Source organism: Petaurus breviceps, unplaced genomic scaffold (genome assembly GCF_028583685.1).
Source record: "Petaurus breviceps papuanus isolate PSGF00001 unplaced genomic scaffold, PetGlider_PUasm1.0 207, whole genome shotgun sequence".
In the NCBI taxonomy this organism is placed as follows: Eukaryota; Metazoa; Chordata; class Mammalia; order Diprotodontia; family Petauridae; genus Petaurus; species Petaurus breviceps.
Window position 1 is genome coordinate 35,795,621 of NW_027185850.1, and position 22,298 is coordinate 35,817,918.

The 22,298-nt window shown below is 41.2% G+C and overlaps 1 protein-coding gene across 3 annotated transcripts in view; it reads right to left on the reverse strand.

Moving 5' to 3' along the window:
• The window catches only part of LOC138165103 (volume-regulated anion channel subunit LRRC8B-like), a 97,121-nt gene that overhangs the window by 55,204 nt on the left and 19,619 nt on the right, over positions 1–22,298 (reverse strand). The window contains exon 1 of one of the 3 annotated variants that reach the window (XM_069093274.1): positions 9,425–9,547. The exons of the other annotated variants lie outside the window; for them this stretch is intronic. The gene's annotated coding sequence lies outside the window, so the exon portion shown is untranslated. Of the gene's footprint in view, positions 1–9,424; positions 9,548–22,298 lie in introns of those variants that run through there. 3 annotated transcript variants of the gene reach the window in all.

Below are 22,298 nucleotides of genomic sequence, written 5' to 3' on the forward strand. Positions count from 1 at the left end.
ATGACAGTCTTCAAGGAACCCCCGCAGTTTAATGTCTGTGAACACAGCAAAACAGATGTGCTGAAAAAAGTAAACTTTCAACAGGATCATGAAAATAGAAGGGTGGAAATAGGGGCTTTTTTTTTTCTTTCCAAAAAAAGAGTATTTTAAAGCATCGAGTCCTTCTGATGCTTCCTGCCTGTGTAATCTTGGGTCAATCCCTTTTAACCTCCAAGGGCACCAGTTTCCATGTAGTTCTAAGTCAATAAGCACATGTTAAGGGCCTATTATGTGCCAGGCACTGTGCTAAACGCTGGGCATACGAAGAAAGGCATAAGATAGTCCCTGCTCTGAAGGGGTACACACAGTCTAATGGGAGAGACAATATGCAAACATCTTTGTACAAACCAGATAGAGACAAGATAAACTGGAGATAATCCAAAAGGGAAGGACCAGAATTAAGGGGGACTGGAAAGGCTTCTTGTAGAAGGTGGGATTTCAGCTGGGACTTGAAGGAAGCTGGGGCAGTCAAGAGGAAGAGATGAGGAGAGAGGGCATACCAGGAAGGGGGCACGGCCAGAGGAAATGCCCAGAGTCGAGAGATGGAGAGCCTTGTTTGAGAAACAATAAGGAGGTCTTTGTTACTGGATTCCAAGAGTATACGGTGAGGTGTAAGGTGTAAGAAGAAGGGAGGGGCCTGTGCATGGGGAGGGGGAGGGAGTGACAGCTGTGCTTTAGGAGGATCACTTTAATAGATCATACAAGGATGAACTGGAGTGGGGGAGAGACTCAAGGTAGGCAGACCCACCAGCAGGCTGTTGCAAAAGTCCAGGATCATTGTGATGAGGACCTGTCCTGCACCAGAGTGGCAACAGTGTCAGTCAAGACAAGAGGGAGCATCGGAGAGGTATTACAAAGGTAAAATCGACAGGCCTTGGCAACAGATTGGATATAAGAAAGGATTGTTCCTGGCTACACAGTTCTTTGATACATGTTAGAATTAGGTATCTTGAACCCTAGCTTTCTTGACTCAACAGTCAACACTCTATGCCCTATGGGGCCTATGCCAACCTTCCTTCTGACTTTTATGTTTACTTTAAACCCCTCATAGAGGGGAGGCTAAGTGGCGCAGTGAGTAGAGCACCGGCCCTGGAAACAGGAGGACCTGGGTTCTGATCTGGCCTCAGATACTTCACACACACACACACACACACACACACACACACACACACACACACAAACTAGCCATGTGACCTTGGGCAAGTCACTTAACTCCAATTGCCCTACCCTCCCCCCTCCAAAAAAAAACCACTCATAGACCTGAAACAACACCCCCTAATTCCAATAAGTACAACACCCTCTAATTCCAATAAATACTCAACAATAGCAACACATAGGTCACCTTTGTTTACGCATGGACACTCTGTCACCATGAAATATCCTTTTTCACCGTTGCCAGGATCAAGTTATAGACATTGTAATTAGGTAACCAACATTTTATTAGTTTCGGCAACTGGTGCTTCATCTAACAGCTGTTTGGAGGAAGTGATGGTGATTTTACAAAATAAAAGTAATTCACTTAAGGGCCCTAAGAAGAGATTTTTTTTTTTGATGATGGATTGGGTGGTTCAGGTTATCTGAATGCTGAATTCTGAAAAATTATTGCAAAAGAAAAAATCCACTTTGAACTATTTTGAGAAGTGAAAAACAGTTCCCTTCATTATCTCACATTTCATTTCTCAGAAGGCCTGGGGTGGGGTGGTGGGGGAACCAGGAAATGAAAACAGAAAAGTCTATCCATTGTGAAAACCAAGTCAAATGAAAGAGGGTCTTTTGAATGAGCTAAATCACTGTTAGATTTCATTTTAAAATCCATTTCCTTGGAAATATCAATTTAATTAAGGCACTAATAAGAGGGATTCAAAAGACCAAGGTTTTGTTTTGTTGTTTTGGCAAATCTCCTATCGCTGAGAAGCATCCTTGCAAATTCTCTTTTCCCCATAGCATAGAAGGAGTCTGCATGACAGAATTCCTTGGCTGTCCTGGATGTGGCCCTACATGCCATCTTATTTGGTGATTCTATTGTGAATTTCCATGAGAAACCAATTTTAATTAATAACCTAATAATAATACAGGACTTCATGAATTTGCCAAGCATTTTCCTTAAGACAACATCGATCACCATTTATCAATCCCTGCCTACACTGGGGCACTGTGCTAAGTGCTGGTGGAGGCAAAGAGACACAAATCAAAAAGCAAGCACAAAGACAGCATAATGTCACCCAGAGGTGCACAAAGTAAATATGACCGGCATTCATCCACCATAAAGACACTTCAGGAAAAGAGTGCAGAGTCAAAGAAAAATCTAGGGAGAAATACTGGTACATCACCCGCCTGCCCCTTGTCACACAAGCTCCCAGCATACCTCAGCACTGTCTACTTCTGAAAACTAAAGGAAACAATTTCCCTGTCAAACCAGCGAGCTCCTTACCGGAAGAAAGACTAAAGTTAATGATGAGAGCTAAGGAATTATAGTCAGTTGTGCAGTTGTTTTCTTGCAAGAGAGATCAGAACACAAAACTCATCTCACTAAGGCTAGAAAATTAATCTTTCCTTGCTCAGTCTTCTATTGCCGACTTACCTCACTTTATTGTGCTTCACAGACAGTGCAGTTTTTTGTTTTGATTTTTTTTCCAAATTGAAGGTTTGTGGTACCCCTACATTGAGCAAGTTTATCAGCACTATTTTTCTATTAGCTTGTGCTCCCATCATGTCTCTATCACATTTCAGTAATTCTCACAATATTTTAAACTTTTCCAGCATCATATATCTGTTGTTGTGATTTGTGATCAGCAGTCTTTGATGTTACTACTGTAACTGTTTTGGGGTGCTGTGAACTGCACCCACAGAAGGCTCTGAATTGAATCAACAAATGTATTTGTTCTGACTGCTCCACCGACCAGCCCACTCCCCCATCTGTCTCCCTTTCCTCGGGCCTTCCTATTCCCTGAGACACAACAATAAGGAAATGAAGCCAATTAATAACCCTACAATGGTTTCTAAGTGTTCAAGTGAAAGGAAGAATCAATTGATGGGGCAAACTTCATTGCTGTCTTATTTTAAGAAATTGCAGCAGCTACCACAACCTTCAGCAGCCATGGCCCTGAGCAATCAGCAGCCATCACTGAGGCAAGACCCTCCACCAGCAAAAAGATTATGACTCACTGACAGTTCAGATGATGGTTAGCATTAAGTAATAAAGTATTTTTATTTAAGATATGTACATTTTTAAAGATACAATACTATTATACACTCAATAGACTATAGTGTAAATATAACTTTTATATGTATTGGGAAACCAAAAATTTGCATGACTATCGTGATATTTACTTTATTGCAGTGGTCTGTAACTGAATCTGCAATATCTCTGAGGTATGACTATACTTTGAAGCTGGTGGTTATAGAATTTGTTGGGGCTGGCATATAAACTGACCAAGATTATAGATATGGGGGTGACTAGGTGGCACAGTGAATATAGCACTGGGCCTGGAGTCAGGAGGACCTGAGTTCAAATGCAGCCTCAGACGCTTAACACTTACTAGCCATGTGATCTTGAGCAAGTCACTTAGCCCCAACTGCCCTGCCTTACCCCCTCCAAAAAACAAAACAAAAATAAAGATTATGGATATGGTCTACATTGGCCAATTATATTCATCAGGAAGATGGCTTCCAGTCACCCTTGGTTTCATCTTGATGGGACAGTCCCTCATAACACTACATTCTCATGGCAAAGGTGGTAGAGTCTAGTGGCAGGGAAACAGACCAATTAGGTGGTCACAAAGGTGTAAAAGAATGGCTCTATTATGACCAATGGGAGTTGCAAGGAACCTTCAGTATCACTTACATTAGTCCCTGACTCCAAATACAGAGCTCTTTGCATTATACCAATTTGTGACTTCACTCTGGGCTATGGTGGTAGCTGTGGGAAGAGAAAGGAAGGCGAAGGATTCAAAGAGATATGATGAAAGAAGATTTGGAGATAGATGAGAAACTGGTTGGTGAGGAGCAAGGGAAGATTTTTTTTTAAAGAATGACTCCACAAAGTTTTCACCTTTAATGACCAGGAACATAAAGACAAATGTTAAAAAAATAAATATACATAATACATACATGTACATATATATGTCAGGAAAGGCAGCGACTTAGTTCAGTTTTAGACACTATAAATTTGAGCTGGCAACAACACGTATAAGTGGAAAATACAGAGGGAATTTGGCATACTGCTGTGCTAGCCTGCATAAAGAAAAATCATGCAAACCAGGCAAGAGTGTGGGGGCTCTGGTATTGAGTCAATGGAACTATGGACTATGTGGGCTATACCTTTAAGCCTGGCCAGCCTGTGTGCAAACATGTACCTTGGAACATAGGGGAAGAACCAAGTGAAGGATTGTGGATAAAAATCTATAATCGTTGCTGGGGAAATGACCCCAAAATTCAGGTTCTATGGACAGTCTTGCTGTCACTGGATAATATAAAGGAGGAAAGACAGGACAGTGGTTGGAATGAGCAGTGGACTTGTCAGTAGAAGAGAACCAGCTCTTCCATTTAATTAGCTTGGTGACAAGTCACTCTTAAAGCTAGAAACTTGGAGGTCATCTAGTCCTGCCCCCCATTCTATAGATGAGAAAACTCTAGGAATCAAGGTCACAAATGACACAAGTAGCAGGGGTGGGAGTTGAACCCCAGTCTTGGAAAGGAAGAAGAGTGCTAGCTTTAGAAACAGAAGATCTGGATTCGAATCCTAATTCTGACAATATTTGTCTGAGCCTCAGTTTCCTCATGTGCAAAAGGAGGAAGTTGTACCAAATGGCCGCCAAGACCTCTAGCTCCCTATCTATGACCCTATGTATTACCCTATATAAACCAGGGTTTATATTATTGCATCCCAGTCACTTAAGTTCTTTAAGACTCCGTTCCCTTAAGTGACAGATGGATATGATTATGTGGTCATTATTTGGAAAGCATTTTGTTAGTTATAAAATGCAATGTAAAGATGATTGTTATGCAGGAAGACACTTTCATTTTGTTCTTGGTCATCAGGGAAGAAGGATTTTTGCACTCAGTTGCGCTATCAATATGGTCAAGCCAGGAGAATGATCCTGGATGCCAACTAAAGGGTTCACATTTGAAGCAACAACTCACCATTTTAAGCCCTGTTCCCATTGATGTTACTTCCTTTCCTCCCTGCCTGTTTTGGCCTTTCTACTATCACGGTTACAGGAATCAGAGAGAACTCACCTTCCACACTGCCTAAGTTCTGGGACTACAGGACACCAGAGGTAACTCTAGATCAGAAAGAAACAACATTTGATGGCCCCGAGAATTGCTGACTGTCAAGCCCCATAAATCTGGAGAAAGCTATCAAATCAAGGCAAGTCAGGAAAGGAGAGGCTGGGCGTGCTAAATTCTATTTCATTTTTTTTAAAAAAGGAAGTTCTGTCCTTCTCATCTGACCCTCTGAAGCAGATTCTGTAGGAGTATCTCACTCTTAGCAGGCTCACCTATGGGTCCTAACTACATGCCCTCCTTTCCTTGGCTACATAACCCTTGCTTCATCATTAGGTCCAAGGAATCTTGTTTAGGTGAGGGTGTGTGGGTAGGGGTGGGTAGGAGGGTCATAATCTAGAGGCACTCCTGGGGAAGACTTCCTCTAGGTCTGGGAGCTCTAAAAGAAAAGTGGGTAATGACTTCTTCAGAGACACTGAGTTCTCATAAGACATTTTAAAATGACTCCAAATCTTGAGTTTGTGACAACACCAGGGAAAGAAAGCTTGTGCATGTGGGTGATTGGGCATGTGCAAACAAGTATAGCCTAAGGGTGTGAAAGGTACTAGAATATAGCTCAGACAGATTTCAATGTCCTTCACTTCAGATTCTTCTTTCTAAAGAAGGAATTGTCTCTCTCTTTTTTTTTTTTCTATCATGGATCCCTTTGGAAGTCTGGTAAAAAAAAAAACAAACACCAAAAACCAAAAACAAAACCCCAACCCCAAATTTCAGAATGTTTTTAAATACATAAAATAAAATATATAGAATTACAAAAAAAGCCAATAATATTGAAATATTTATCAAAATATTCAAAGTTCAAATTCATTGATCATCTGCAGATCTCATGGGGATCCATGGATCCCAGATTAAGAACTTCCATTCTAGGATATCTAATCATGGTCAAGTCAACAAGCAATTACTAACCAAACAGACTATTTGACAGATTTGGGCAGCTAGGTGTTGTAGCAGATAGAGCACTGAGTCTGGAGTCAAGGAGATCTGAGTTCAAGTCTCCATCTTAGGCTCTATCCCCTAAACATAAAAAAAAAAAAACCCAAAAGGGGGGAAAGGGGGGGGGGGGGGGGGGGGAGAAGGAATCACTAAGCTGAAACTTTCATGAAGCTATGCTGAGCCATCTGGGACACCACCTGTTTTTATATGTGATGGATTCAAAGTGACCATAACTTCATTGCTTACCAAAAAAAAAAGGCAGTAGCCTTAGTCAAAAATTTCTTAGGTACTGAACCAGATTTCTACCTCCTGTTCACTGAAATTCTGCTGCCAAAATCTTTCGATAAGATCTTATCATTCAATTTGGAAGCCATTATTTTCTTAACTGGCTCACACAAATGAGTCTGGGTTGCAAAGCCTGTTTTCTCATCAAATAAAATCAGGACATTGCTATGTTCAGTTTACCATTCCATCAGGCAGAGGAATCAAGCTACAGACTCCCTAGGGTGCTGGGAGAAAAAAAATGTAAAAACCAAAACAAACTAAGAAAACCAACATTTTTCCCCCTTCTTTGCAAAGGGGATCGGGGTGGGGAGAGTCTATCTATGTATGCAACCCCAGCAGCGCTAGGCAGGAAGAATGAAAGCAAGTTACTGCTCAGCTAGCCGCAGCCACTCGACAGCTGTGAAGCCCTCGGATTTATTTTCAGTTTAGCAGAATTGAATCATTGCCAAAGGAAAGGAGCAGAGCTAGGCCAGTGGGAAGTGTGGCTGTCAAGAGAATTGTCTTCTGTGCAGATGGCCTTATCCTGCGCCAACGACTGATGGGTCTGGAAATGAGTCAGGCTATAAATGAAATTAAGGCTCCATCGGAGGGACTGAGGTCATAGCTTAGTTTACATACAGTCCAGGTTTTCAGAGAACATAGCAGGGCAACAGGTCTTTCTAATTAGATGTGTGGGCATCAGAGATAACTGGAATGCATTCCTCCTATCTTATCAAGTATAATCAGTTAACTGAATGGATGTATCTTTCTCTAACATTCTGTGAGTCTATTTCTTGATATGAAACTCATCATATATGTAGCTTTCCATCCAGAAAAATTAGCTTCTTTATATAGAATATAAATTCTATTTATATTTACCCATATAAATTCCAGTTACCTAAGCAAAAAGCATGCTGGGGAAGGAATGGGATACTCCCATTTTACCAGATAGGAATATAATAAAATTACTTGCAGTGGTGAAGAATCAGGGCAAACAATATCCTTTGAGACAATGCATGTCTGTGACAGAGAGATCCGAGACAGTCATAGAGATACATGGATCTTGTACAGGGGATGCTTCCTGCTCAACAATTATGGCTGGAAGGTAGGGTAATGTCCACAAACAAGAATGGGAGAACTCTACTGTCAAGCAATGAATGGAACATCAAGAGTTGTGTTCAGGTCACCAGGATGGAGTGAGAGAGAAAGAAATCAGGACAGGTTAAAGAAGATATATAACCAGAAATGAGGTCAAGATCACTGGAGGTTAGAGTTCAGAAGGATAAAGGAAAGACCAGCACAACTCAAAATAGATAGAATATGACTTGTTTTTCAGTCTTCATGACCCCATTTGGGGTTTTCTTGGCAAAGATACTGGAGTGGTTTACCTTTTCTTTCTCCAGCCTATTTTACAGATGAGGAACCAAGGCAAGGGTCACACAGCTAGTCAGTGTCTGAGGCCAGATTGGAACTCAGATCTCCCTGACTCCAGACCAGCACTCTATCCTCTGCACCCCTAGCAGCCCTCATAGAATATGAAAGGATCAGAGAATTAAAACAAGAGTAGAAAAACTGAAGGTTCTTCAAGACCTGGCTGCTTCAATTAGCATCTTCCTGGTTTGAAGGTTAAAGACTGTGTGCCTGGCTCTCCTCATACCCTGTAGGGTGCTGACACTGTGAGACACAGAATTCCTTTACAAGACACGAACAGAAACTACAGGAGGTTATTAGAAAGCAGCAAAGGAAATGAGAGTGAAGCTCTAAAGGTCATTTGTGTTCAAGAGAGACAGCTGTAGTGGAGTAGAAAGAACCCCAGCCTGGGAGCCAAGGGAACACGTTTCTAATTTCATCTGGTCACCAGGCTGGGTGACCTTGGGCACTGCACCAAGTCATCTTGGGCTTTAGAGGATGCGATTTCTAAATTCCCTTTCAGTTTTATGGTTCTCTAAGTCTAACTCATCATATATATATATATATATATATATATATATATATATCTAGTTGAGTAGGGGTGCCCTAATTGATACAAGAAGCCACACTGGATTAGGGGGGAAAGTCTGATCTTGGATTACCTAAGAATATATTTTTCAGCTCTTATATTATGAAAGAGAATGCTGCCAATTTTAATTTAAAAAATTTTTTTACACCCACAAATGTACAGACTGAATTTGAGATTCTGGAAAGTTTTCTAAAAACCTAGTAATACAATTTATCTTAAGTACACTTTGTAACTTCCCCATGCTCTACAAACAGCAGGGCTTAATAAATGCCTGCTCTTGTGGTCTATGTGAACAGCCACTAAAATGAAAAATACGACATGGTGCCCTAGAGTCATTATGATAAAGACAAACTTCTCAGTCTGGGATCTAAAGCCCTCCCTAATCTAGCCCCCACTTACCTTTCTAATTCTTTTTTTTTTCTTTTCATTTTATTACAATACAAAGGACAGAGTCAGGAAGACCTGAGCTCAAACCTCATATGTTTCTTAATTGTGTGACCTTGGGGAAGTCACTGAACTGCTGTCTACCTCAGTTTCCTCATCTGTAAAATGGGGATAGTTCTAACAGCCCCTACCTCTCAGGGTTGCAAACTTGAAAGTGTTAAATGATAACAGTTATGACTGATGATTCCCCTCCAGGCCCTCTTGGTTTGGGTCAAACTGATTTGCTGTTTGTTGTATGCCCCAGACATTACATCTCACCCCCACACCAATGTGCAAAGGGTCCTCCATGTTTGGAACGCTCCCCCCACCCATTCTCACCTCCACTCCATATGATCTGCGGGTTCCCCTCAAAACAGAGCTCAGGCCCTGCCCTGCCCTGCTCCGATCCCTCCCTCCCCCCCCCCCCCCCCCCGCTTCAGGAGGCTTTTCCCAGGTGTCCCACTTGCTAGTGTTTCCTACCTCAGGGAACTGCTTCGTGTCTGCTTTGGTTTGTCGTGCAGAGAAAATGAGAATAGAGGTAGTGTTTTATAAACTCAAAGGTGCTGATAGCATTTATTGACTTCTGTACATGTACATCCCTTTGGTAGAATGTAAATCTACTCCTGGAGAGCGGGAACCTGTAATAATAGTGATAATAATAAAAATAACAACAATAACACTAACATTTATATGGCCTTTAAGGTTTACAAGGTACTTGCCAAATGCCAGCTCATTCATTCCTCTCGACAACCCTGAGAGGCACGTGCTGCTACTATCTCCATTCTACATATGAGGAACCGGAGACAGATAGAGGTTAAGCGACATGCTCAGGGTCACAAAGTGAGCATCTGAGGCTGGATTTGAACTCAGGCCTTCTTGATGTCGGGTCTGTCGCTCTCGCACTGTGGTGGTGCCCCCTAGCGGCCTTTATCTGCCTCTACACCTGTCTCTTTCTCTATTCCTCAGTCATGTTTCTACATGAGGGAAGGAAGCTCCAGTGTGTATGTATGTATGTGTATGTGTGTGTGTGTACATGTCTATACTGCCTCAATACCACAGGTGTCAAGGTTAATATATTTTAATGCCTGTGTACATATTTACACTAAGAAGCAAAGGAAAATCGATTCCCATTGCATTATGCTTTAACAAAAATGCTGCATTTACAATAAATGCTGGATTTTTAAATACTTTGTATTTCTCCTGTTGCTTCTGGATCAAGCTCAATCCAACATCCCATTGTTTATTATCCTTTGAGACAGAGCACATTACACAGCTGATGCCCATCCCACTAAAAATAAATGATGCGACCGACGTCAATAATCTTTTTTTAAAGATATGAGCATATAACTATGTTACCAGAGCAATAAACGAGGAAAGTTGGAAAATATGAAGAGTTAATTGTTGTAACCAAGTGAAACTCACACCAATGGTAATCTCACATTTTGTTGCATTGTAATTGGGCATAGATAATCTCATCTCATAAATTACAATAGGTCGTTTAAAAGTAATGCTAAAACAAGAATTCATTGGGCTTTTTTCTCTTCTTTTAAAATTTTCCCACTTTATAATCAAAGAGAATACTGGGGAATTTCCCCTTAATACCTCGTATACACTCAGCTACATAAAGTAAAAGATGATAACAATAACAATAAGCTTTTATGTGGTGCCTTACAGTTTGCAAAATGCTTTAATGTTATTTAATGTTATCTTATTTTATCCTAACAACCCTGAGAAGTAGGTGCTATTATTATTCCCATTTTACAGAAGAGGAAACTGAGTCAGGTGGAGCTTAAGTGACTTGCCCAGGGTCCCACAGCTAGTAAGTGTCTGAGAGGGGACTTGAACTAAGGGTCTCCAGAATCTAGGCCCAATGCTCTATTTAAGCCAACTAGTCACAAAGATATAGGACTTAGATCTAATATCTGAACATCTGGGGTCCGCTTCCCTTTCAGGGGCCCAAACACGAGATTTCCTGTCAAGACCAGTGAAACCACAGATAGAAGGTACTTTGCAAATGACTTGGTCCCTCCCCCTTATTTTTCAGCTGACCAACATGACTCACCCAAAGGTCACATGGGTAAGAAGTCACACAGCCAGAATATGACCCTCGGCTCTCTGACCCACTCTAGTGCTTTCTCTCCTCTAGCCCAACACTTTTCCCTTCCCCTCCCACACCCACCAATCCCCAGCCAAAAGGGAGCATGGATAGCAGGAGGGGGCTCTTAGGGTCCAGGGCTTAAAATCCTATCAAAGCCACATCAGATATGCTGAACTATCAAGCCTGGCTCAATGTGGCCCAAATTCATTTCATTTCAACTGGGAGAAGAAAGGAGAGCAGTCATTCAACAAGCATTAATTAAGTGCTGACTACTCCTCCTACTACCATTAGTACTGCTGCTGCTACAGCTGCTACAACTGATATTTATTGTGTTTACCAAGTGCCAGGCGTTGGTGCTGTTTGGGGATAGAAAGAAAGCCAATAACATGGTCGATGCTTTCAAGGAGATCAATCTAATGGAGGGAGACAACATAAAAATAATATGTACACGCTCCATATAGCGTAAATATGGGAGGTCATCCTAAGGGAAGGCTCTAGCAGGAGCTGGGGTGGAGGGAGGGATGGGAAAAAGCCTCGTCCTGCAGGAGAAGTGGGAGAAACCAATGGGTGTTCCTTTCTACAGTTAAAATCAAAACTTAAAATGAAAACAACTCAGGAAAGCTAGCCCACTGCAGGAAATGTCAGTTGCTGGGTCCTTGCCTCTCATAATAATGAGGAGAGTAAATAATGGAAAGGTATTAACAATCTGTAGGGGCAAGGGGAGGGCAATAAAGGAGGAAACAGGCAGAAAATGGGAATGTTTTGAAAACAAATTGCTTACTTCAAAACATTACTGTGACTTCAAATGGGTATTAATGGTTTATCTTCAAATAGGTATTAATAAATATAAAATATCTCCCAATACAACTTCTTTCTAGAATACTTATGCTTTCTGGAAGGAATTATGGCTGTGATCACAGGAAATTTATTGCCAAATTTGAATTATTCAAGGAAAATGTTCAGGAGGGAGTGTTCTAAAACCATCTCCTCAGAGATGGAGATGCAGGTGGAGTTGTATTTATTTATTTTAAATTAACAGACAAAACTTCAGACTCTTTGGCATAGCTGCCTAGGAGCCAATGCTGACTTCACGTCTTCAGCAGGAAAGGACAATTAGCAAACCCACCAGTGTTCTGTTTACATTTCTATTCCCAAAACTAATTATTTCATAAAGGGAAGCTGCTTTATTTATAATCATTAGTAATTTACAGTGTTTTCATTTTCATAAATTTTGCATTTGACACCAGAAAGTCAGGGCTTAGATCAATACTATTATACTTTTCCAGTCTAATTTTTTAATCTTTCATTTTTATTGTTTTTTAGTTAACAAACATTTATTTTCTTTCCCTCCCACCCCACCCCCAATTTATATGAAAATAGAAAACAAAAACCCCGTAATAAGTATAAAGTGGCTTTTCCAGTGCTCCATTTGCCTAACATGGGGGTTGCTGTCTCCTAGCACATGAGTGGGACAGTCTGCTTTCCTTGGCTGCCCGCATCTTAAAACTGGTGAGGCGGGTCAATCATTTTTAACATCTTTTGAACAACTCCACCCTGCCTCTCACACAGGGTAGGGCTTTCATGTCCACCAATGAGGAGAGCTTTCCATATCAATGGGCCTTGGGATTGGGGTTACATTCCTCCCTCAAGCAAAAACTCTTTGCAATCCCTTGCAAAAATCATCTGAGGAAAGTCCCAAATCTGCTTTGGGCTCTGGTTCCAGGCACCCTGGCTTCTCAGGTTTTCTATGGGGCCTAGCTGGCTGCACCACCCATCCGGCAATGCTAGCTTCAAGACTGCCACGACTCAAACTCCCAGTTCCCATGGGGATCACCTCCAGCACCAGAAACTGAGGACAGCAGAACAGCCAGAACAGAAACAACAACGTCCAGACCATTTCTTGGAGCCTGGGTAACAGTGGGAGACAAGAGGACAAGTCCCTCCTCCTTCTCGTTGGTTCAGTTCATGGCTTCCATGCTGGGCACAGCAGCTGAGAGCACAGCCCAAAAGATGGTGGAAGACAGAGAGATGACCAGCTCAGTCTCAGCAGTATTAAAGAGACAACTGTTTTTCAGTCGTGTCTGAGTCTTTGTGGTCCCATTTAGGGTTTTCTTGGCAAAGATACAGGAGTGGCTTCCCATTTCCTTCTCCAGCTTATTTCACAGATGAGGAAACTGGGTTAAGTGGCTTGCCCAGGGTCACAGAGCTAGTAAATGTCAGAGGCTAGATTTGAACTGGATTTGAATCAAAGGAGGTTATCCCATTCATGTATGGGGACACACTGGGCTCCATGCAAACTGAGTGCACTCAGAGCCTAGTTATACATGTAAGCAGTCCAGCAAAAAAAAAAAAAAAACAAACCCAAATTTCCATGCCCCAAAACATGTCCCAATCTGCAATTTGAGGTCATCACGTCTCTGGCAAGAGATCGGTGGCACACCATCAGATCTCTGGAAACAAGCTTGGTCATGCAGGAGTCACAGTTCTTAAGTCTACCAAACCCAGTGTCTCTAATATTAAGGCATATAGCTTTCAACTCATAATTAGTATTGATTATAGGAAAATGAAACAGAGACAGAATTGTGAATTTGCTCATTATTCTTTCTTGTTTTGGCTCCAGTCTTGGTCTATGTCCTCCAGATAACTCTCTTTCAAGATTATAACTTGTGGAATAGTTGCTGTTCTGAAGTGGTAGAGGGAGTTCCCTCAACAGGAGTTCCTTATCTTAGGTCCCCAGGAGGAAACCTGCCTCTAGGTCCTCAACAGCCCTTTGACTGAATTCAAACTTCACAGAACAAATTGCCTTAATAAAAGGATTTGTTCATAAAACTTGGACTCACTCAAAAGGCTGCACCCAAGGACCTAAAAGACTAGACTATGGATATTCGTCAACCTTTCCCAATAGACAGCATCCTAACAAAACTCACCTCTCCCTTCTCCCTTTTTGGTATCACATCAATTACCGTAGACTGTTAATTTTTCCTTCTTAACGTAATTTGAGTTTTCCAACCTTTCCTTTCCAATCTCAATGTCGTCAGGCCAGTCTGGGCCTTCAATATCCCACCCAGTCTTCCTGCCTTCACTCTTTCCCAGTCCCATGTGTACTATATACAACCACTGCATTAATTATCCTGAGATATTTTCAATATATCCTTCCCTGCTAAAAAGTCTATGTATGGTAGCTCCCCATCATCTTCTGAATTAAGATGATATTTTTATGCTGGCTGGGCCCTACACAATCTGCACAACTCCTGCCCCACATTATCTGGACAAGCTCTTCTCCTGCTCTTCCATAGTGTGAATCCTCCCTTCAAACCATATCTCTTCACAGAGACATCAAGCTAAAAAACTACCTCTCTCCCTTTTTGCTTATGCATTTCCCAACCTAGGATGTTCTCTTTCCTCTTCTTTGCATATCCAAATCCTACTTAATCTTTACATCCAATTTTATAAAGCCTTCCTCTATCTAAATCCAACCACTTTAGCAGAGACTGGCTTTTACCATCTTGAAAGACTATTTTTAAGTGAACAAGCATTCATTAAGTTCCTACTATGGACAACCATTGTGCTATGGCACAGGTGGGGAACCCATGGTCTCAAGGCCACATGAAGCCCTCTAGGTTCTCAAGTGCAGCCCTTTGAATCCAACTTTCCTTGAATGAATCCCCTTAATAAAAGGATTTGTTCTGTAAAACTTGGACTCAGTCAAAAGGCTAATCCAAAGACTCAGAGGGCCATATATGGCCTTGAGGCTGCAGGTTCCCCACCCCAGTTAAGGGAGATATAACTATTGCTGCCTGCCCTCAAGGAGCTTAAAATCCAGTGAGAGTGGTTATATATGTACACATATACATTTAATACCTAACAACTACTGGGAACTTCTCAGCCTTTCTCCTTAGAGCAATCTCCTTTCCCAAATGACAATGACATTTTTTTCTTTTAAATGTCATTAATGTTTATGTTTTTTTAAACTAGTCATTTTCAGATTTCTGTCTCTTTCCTATACAAAGAAAAATCAAAATCAACTAACACAGAGAAGTATGTTTCATTACCATGTCCTCTGGGAACAAGATTTATAACCATGTAATAATAGGAGAGCAAGGAATTGGAGTTCAGTTGGGTCCCTTGGTCAATCTGCCTGGGGGCAAGACTAACCCAAACTGCCACGGATCAGCACCAAAAATTCCTCACATGCAATTGATATAGCTGGGGTTAGGAGAGTATAAATGTGGATGTGATGGGTCAAGAAGAGGGGCTACTTCCTATCTATCTGATTTCACCAATATCCTGACCCACAACTGATTCCTATTGGACATCAATTCAAGATGTACACAAGGCAGCTGGTGATATAAGACTGGAACTCAGGAGAAAGCCCAGGGTTGGAAATAGAAATCAGAGCACCATCTACATAGAGATAACTAAAACCATGGGAGCTAATGAGATCACCAAGTGAGATGGTTCAGAGTGAAATGAGAAGAGGGTCTAGGTGAGAGCCTTGGGGGGAACCATCCACAGTGCATGATATGGATAAAAAGCCAGCAAAGGGGCTTAAGAGGGCATGGTCAGACAAAACTAAGAGGGAGTAGTGTCACAAGAACTGAAAGAATCTCCAGAAGGCAGAGAAGCCAAGGAGGATGAAGACTGAGAGAAGGCCATTAGCTTCAGTAAATAACAGAACATTAGTGACTTTGGGAAAAAACAGTTTCAGTTGAATGACGGTGTTGGAAGCCAGACTGCAAGGGGTTTAGGAGAGGGTGAGCGGTAAGGAAGTGGAGGCTTAAGTATGGCCAGCTTTCTCCAGGAGTTTAGCCACAAAGGAGAGGAGGATGATCTCTAGCTGGGATGAAGGGGGTCTAATGAAGTGTTTAAGGTTGGAGGAGACATGAGCATGTCTGTAGCAGCAGAAAAGGAGTCAGGAGAGAGGGAGAGATAAAAGATAAGAGTGGTGATGAAAATGGAGTCAACCTGCTATAAAAGACAAGGGGAATCAAGATAGTATGTAGAGGGCCTGGTTCTAGAGAGAAGAATGGAGTGAAGGAGGAGATAGTGGTGGGGAGGGGGGAGATGTTTGAAAGATGTGAGATGAAAATGAGGAGAGAAAGGAGAGATCTCCATGAATGGTCTCAATTTTTGCCATGAAATGTGAGGCCAAGTCCTTAGCTGAAGGGGAAAGGGGGGAGCATGCCATGGGAGGCCTCAGGAAAGAGGAGAAGATTTGGACCAGTCAGTGTAGGGAACAAGATAGCAAACAGATTGTGATCTGCATTGGCAGGAGTTCCACATGCAAGACAGTGTGTATTCTCATATTAGCCTGGTAGATGAGGGTCCAGGGAATATATTTTAATTTTACATATCATTAATATATATTGATTTCAGCAACATATGTAACAAAATTTCTCACGATATCTTAATGGTTAAGATGGACAAGAAGAACAACTAGATGACAGCATAATTGGTGAATTCATATATCGTTATACATCTGTGCCCAAAGATTGGGGATGAATTATTGACTGTTTGGAGGGAAGGCTCTAGTCGAAGGCCAAAGAGGTTTTTTTTTCCTTTTTTTTTTTTTTAAAGCAACAACCCTGAAGATATAGAAGACATGTAACTAATACAAAGTTGGGGGAGAACAAAATTATCAAGATAAAATTTGGATAGGGAAAATTTAAAGTCTCTCGTTAGATTAAATGCCTACGTTTAATAGAGAGGGAGATCTGGCTTGGCAACTCTTCATGTGAAAGGTGAGGGTTTTAACAAGATCTCCTTAGGGTATAAGTCCAATAGAAGCATTGCTGCTGGGCAAAAAAGGTTAAGTTTAGGGACTTTGGGCACATATTCCAAATTGCTAGGCCAATCTACAGCTCCACTAAAAGTGTAGCAGCATTTGCCGATATATTTTAAGAAGGCCATTGACAAACTGGAACCCCTACAGAAGAGAGCAGATGTGAGCTCTGGATGAGATCTGAAAGAAAGCATGTCATGAAAGGAATGGGTGAAGGAAATGAGGGTGTTCGACCTGAAAAAGAAAAGGCATCAAGGCGTGACAGCTGTCTTTAAGATTTGAGAATTCTGCTGTGGGAAAGGGTTTGGGCTCTTCAATCCAAGTGACAAGCTAGAAATGATGGGAAAATAGACAGCATTTGATAAGTATGAAGAGTTCCAAGGATAGCAGCCCCTCCCCCAGCTCTCAGATCATCAGCCCAGCCCCCACAGCCACAGTCCAGGGAATCAACATGCAATTGTCTTTGCAGGGGTTGAAGCCCTCCTCACCTAAACATCCAGACGACTAAGAAAATTCTCATTATCAAAGTCCTTGACATCATCAAATGATTGGACATTAGAAAGAGATATGAATTTGTCAATGAAAATGACTTTAAAGATGGTGGATCATCATCTGCTTTGCTGCTGCACCCTAAGGGCCACTGGGCCTTTCAACTTGCAAATGAAAACTCTTACAAGTCTGGTCTCCCTGTATTAGAGTATGAGCTCCTTGAGAGAGGAATTGTCTTGATTTTTTATGGGTATTCCCAGCTGGGGAAACTGAGGGAAATGGGGGGATTGAAACAGTAAGTAGTGGTAGGACTCCATCTTGTGACTCAATTCTGGAGCTAACTCAGTTCCCTTTTATGGGTCTAGTCCAATTTCTGTCTTGTGAGAGAACATTTATTCAATTGTCGGAATTGGGGGAAAAAAAACTCTGTTGCATTGTTTGAACCCAGATCTGTGTGGCCAGGAAGCTGAATCACCTCTACCTGCTGTTTAGAAAACCTTAACCAAGGACGTAAGTTATGTTGACCAGAAACTCAGTCAGATCCAAAGAGTGATGTAAGGAGTTTTCTCCCAATTGTACTTCTCAAGCAGCCCATATGTCTTATTTGAAAACTGTTCCATATTGATCAATCAGTTATTTTTCAATGGTCCTTTGTTTACAGACACTTTAGGGAGTGGGACACCTCCTTTTTTGAATTAAGGGAATGGCACCTGTTCACTCTTCTCCCAACTTGGAAAGTCCCTAATCTTTCCTCCAATTAGAGATCAGATTAGCTAATATTATATTTTATTTCCTTCTAATTAATTGGTCTTATCAGATTAATTATTTTTAATGTGTAACAGTTTGTCTCTCTCTGTATTTGGGGTCCAGTGCCAAAGCTGAGGAAGGTACTGGCCCCAATTTGTTGGGCAGTTGTCATGTGTTGCTTAATAAATCAATATGTCCTCAGTCATTTCATCTTTTACTCTCCACACAGCACATAGTACAGTGCCTAACACATAGTAAGAACTTAATAAGTGAGTTAGTTTATTCATTCATGGGCAGCATAAGGACTAACAATGAAAACTGAATAGACTACATCATTAAATAATGAACTTCTGGGCAGGATCTATGAAAACAGAGAGTGGATAATTACCTTTCAGGGACACTGCTGATCCCTGAATGGGGAAAGGTGGGATTAGACAGCCTGCATGGACCATTACAACTACATTGTAGTTTCTATTAGTGATGCCCCAAATCAAAGACAAAAGCTAAATAGTCTACATCATCAAGAAACCTAAATTCTAATGTGGAGTCCCACATTTATAAATAATTGAAGAAATAATTGGGGAAATTGGGGAACTATACAAAACACACTCGGAATAGTTGAGTTCAACATGAATATTGAGACCTAGAGGAGGTCGGAGAAGGTAATCCTGTTGTCCTTTCAGGCGAAGTAAGTCTCACGTCTCTCTCGTTCACACCCAAACTCCCACAAAGTTTTTTATACTCACTGCCTCCATTTCCAAACTTTCACTACTTCTCAACCTTTGAAATTTGGCTTGGGACCCAAAATGACTGAAACTGTCTTCTCCAGAGTTGCCAGTGGTCTCAACCCTCCATCAAGTGGTCTTTTCTCAACTGCCCCCTAAACTTAGATCCTCTGAATCCAGGGCCAGTGTTTGTTCCCCTGTGCCTACTATGTATATTCTGTTCCCCCCAACCCACCCCCAACAATATTAGCAATAACTCAAGGGCAACTACTAAATTGTGTATTTTAGGGGGGGGGGAGAAGAATGTTGAAGGGGATAAATACCATCCAGCACCAAGTACAATCCTAAAAACAAAGGATCATATAAGCAGAGCTGGAAAGGGACTTAAGGTTCCTGCTAATGTAACTCATTCACTTAAATGAGGATAAGAGAGGAAATGACTTCCTGTGACAGTCAGGATTTTAATAGGGACTCCCTATTAAAGCAACTAGCCCAATCAAACAAACACACAAAAAATCCTTGGCATTCCCAGAACAAAGATCTCAGCATCGACATCTTTTGTCACTTCTATGAGACACCCATCGAATCATTCAATTTTATTTTTCCTAATATTATCATTGCTCATATGACTGGCTTTCCTGCCTAGATTATAAAAAAGTTCTTTGAGAGCAAGGCTTTACCTTATTTTCTAATATACCTAATTCTGAGGCCACTGGTGGCACAGTGGATAAACAGGAAGACTTAAGTTAAAAACCAGCCTCAGCCACTCACAAGTTGTGACCTTGGCCAGGCCATTTCCTTCCCTTCCCCTTATTTTTTTCATCCATGATCTGTCTCGAAATGCTGGTAGCTGCTTAATACACTTTCAAATTAACTGCTAATTTCTCCAGGGTTTAGATCAAATACAGCTTTTTTTCTTTCTCAAATGTGATACTAACATTTTTAGGGAGAATCTTCACCAGTCATCTGTGCTAGAAATGTTTCAAGAGAGAAACTGGCCTGGCTGTTGGCCTTGGAACACAGGGGTCTTCTATTGCTTTGGGCTCCCCAAGTTTCAGAAAAGCAAGAGTGAGAGTATCAGCAGAAAAGAGTGTCAGATGAGTCTCCCTATTAGTCAGGACTTAAGATCTACAATGGTAACAGCAGGTTTCCTAAGTGATCTTGGGGCTTCAGAAGGGAGAACAAAGGGACACACATAAGAAACACCACTCTAGACAACTATTTGATGCCTGGTGCACCACAAATTATACAAAATGCAAAGTTCCTCAACAGCTGACTCCCATTTTCCCTAACATATTAGAAACAATGCAATTAGCATCCCCGAGGCATTTTCCAGTTCTTTGACTTTCAAACTCTATTCTAACATATTCACTCTCTTTTCAAAAGCAATCCATTAATATCAAAATACAAAATATAAAAGCTGCCAGGTGATGCCTTCATCTAGGAGAGAAGACAAGAAATAAGTTTTTCGAAAAAGCTTTAGAAATCACATTGGAGTGGTTTGTATGGAAATTAGAAGGCTGGTTGTCTTTCAAAATAATAATAGCAATCATAGGAATAGGCTTTAAGGCTTGGGAAGCACCCCAATGTTATCTCAGCTGATCCTCATTAAAAATGCTGTGAGGTGGGTGTTGTCATTACCTCCATTCTAGGAAACTGAGGCTGACAGCCTTTAGGTGAATAGCCTCGCCCATCATGACTCAACTAGTAACAGGTCAACTTAAAACTCAGCTCTTCCTGACTCCAAATCAGCACTCTATTCACATTGCCATTCAGCTGCCTCAAAAAAGAAAAAGAAAAATCATAGATGGTAGATTAAAAGGTGGTGGAAGGGTCTCAGAAGTCACCTACCTCTCTCCCCAATTTTATAAATGAGGAAATCAAGACCCAGGGAGATGAAATGACTTGTCTACCAAGGTCCCACAGATATTCAGGTCTTCAGACTCCCAATGCCCTATCCCTAACCACTGCACACCACCTCTTATCCTCAAATTTTAGTAATGCTCTTCTTATAAACTGGAACAAAAATGCTCCAAGTTGACAAAATCTATTTTGCAATTATTTTAAAAATGGGAGAAGCACTCACATGTTCTAAAACAAAACAAAAACAACAACAACAAAATCCAAACCATAGCTATTATGAGGCTTGAACAAGATGATATTTCAGCAAAGAAAACTGGTGGAACTGAATACCAAAGAGAAAAAACAACAGCTGTTTGACCAGTAAAGTCAAATGATATTAGCAGGTCAAAAATGAGAAAAGACACACGAATGTCAAATTCCCAGGATGCTAAAAATCCAACGATTAAAATGGACTCTCATGAGTGAAGGAAACACATTGTTTAGGGAAGCTGGCATCATATTTTATCTTGCAGAGGGCTTCCTCTAGGGGAAAAGTACACCAGGACTTTTTCCAAAATGGTCCTTCCCTTGATTATATGCTGAAGGAGCAAGTACTCTTGAAATACACTTAATACAAAAGTCAGAGTTTCTGTGAAATGTGAAAAATGGTTCTAGGCTCTAAAGTGATTAGCGGCTTTTTTAATTCATGTCTGGGATGGCCATTTATTTTAATGTGTCCTAAGTGTTCCTGTTAGGTCAACAATTAAGCATCTCTAACTTTTTACAGCACCAAGTAATTTGGCCACACTTCAAAAACAACCTAGGAAGATTAAATAAAAGCATGGTTAAAAAAAAAAAAAGGCAGGTTCTGAATCGAAATAAGTAAATCCATGAGAACTTGCCCAATAAGTCAGGGGTAAGGTATGTGCCGGAGGAGGTGAAAACAAAATCAGTCGAGGATTAGCATGTACATCCAAAAAACATTTGATGAGAATCTGAAAGAATCAAATAATCCCATGTTTAAAGGGCCACCCTCTTAAACAAATGAACTCCCCTCAGGAACGAGAGTACCATCATTAATCAAAAGATGATACAGTAAAAGGAAGGCTGGATCTGAAGTCAAAAGCCTCAGTTTCAAATCTTGTCTTACAATCCTTCTTTACAATAGGTGTGGAATTAGGCCAGTCATTCAACTTTTCTAAGCCTCTATTGCCTCAGGTGAAAATGAGGAGATTGGGTTTTAGATGCACATAACAGTCCTCCCTTCCAGACCTAAAGCTAGGACCTCTATGGGACAATTTGAGGAAAGAAGGGCAGAATCTAGACCACAGAACCTAAGAGGGTCCAGAACAACAGGTACCTAAACAAAAATCCCCATCGACCCTGGACACTAATCACCCACCAAGCCTTTTTTTGAAGGTCTCCAGTGAAAGGGCAGCACCATGTCCAAGTCAGCCCATTTCACTTGTAGACAGGGTCAGAATGTTAGTAAGTTTTTCTTCCACAACAGCAAAAACATGGAGGAGCATGTTCATGTCTCACAAGCCAAGACACACACTAAAGTGAGTCACAGGAAACAAAGGGAAGAAAAGCAGCCCAGGGTCATGTTATGGGAATGGGAATCTAAGATCTTCCCTGCCCCTTGGCCCATTAATAGGCTTAAATGACTCT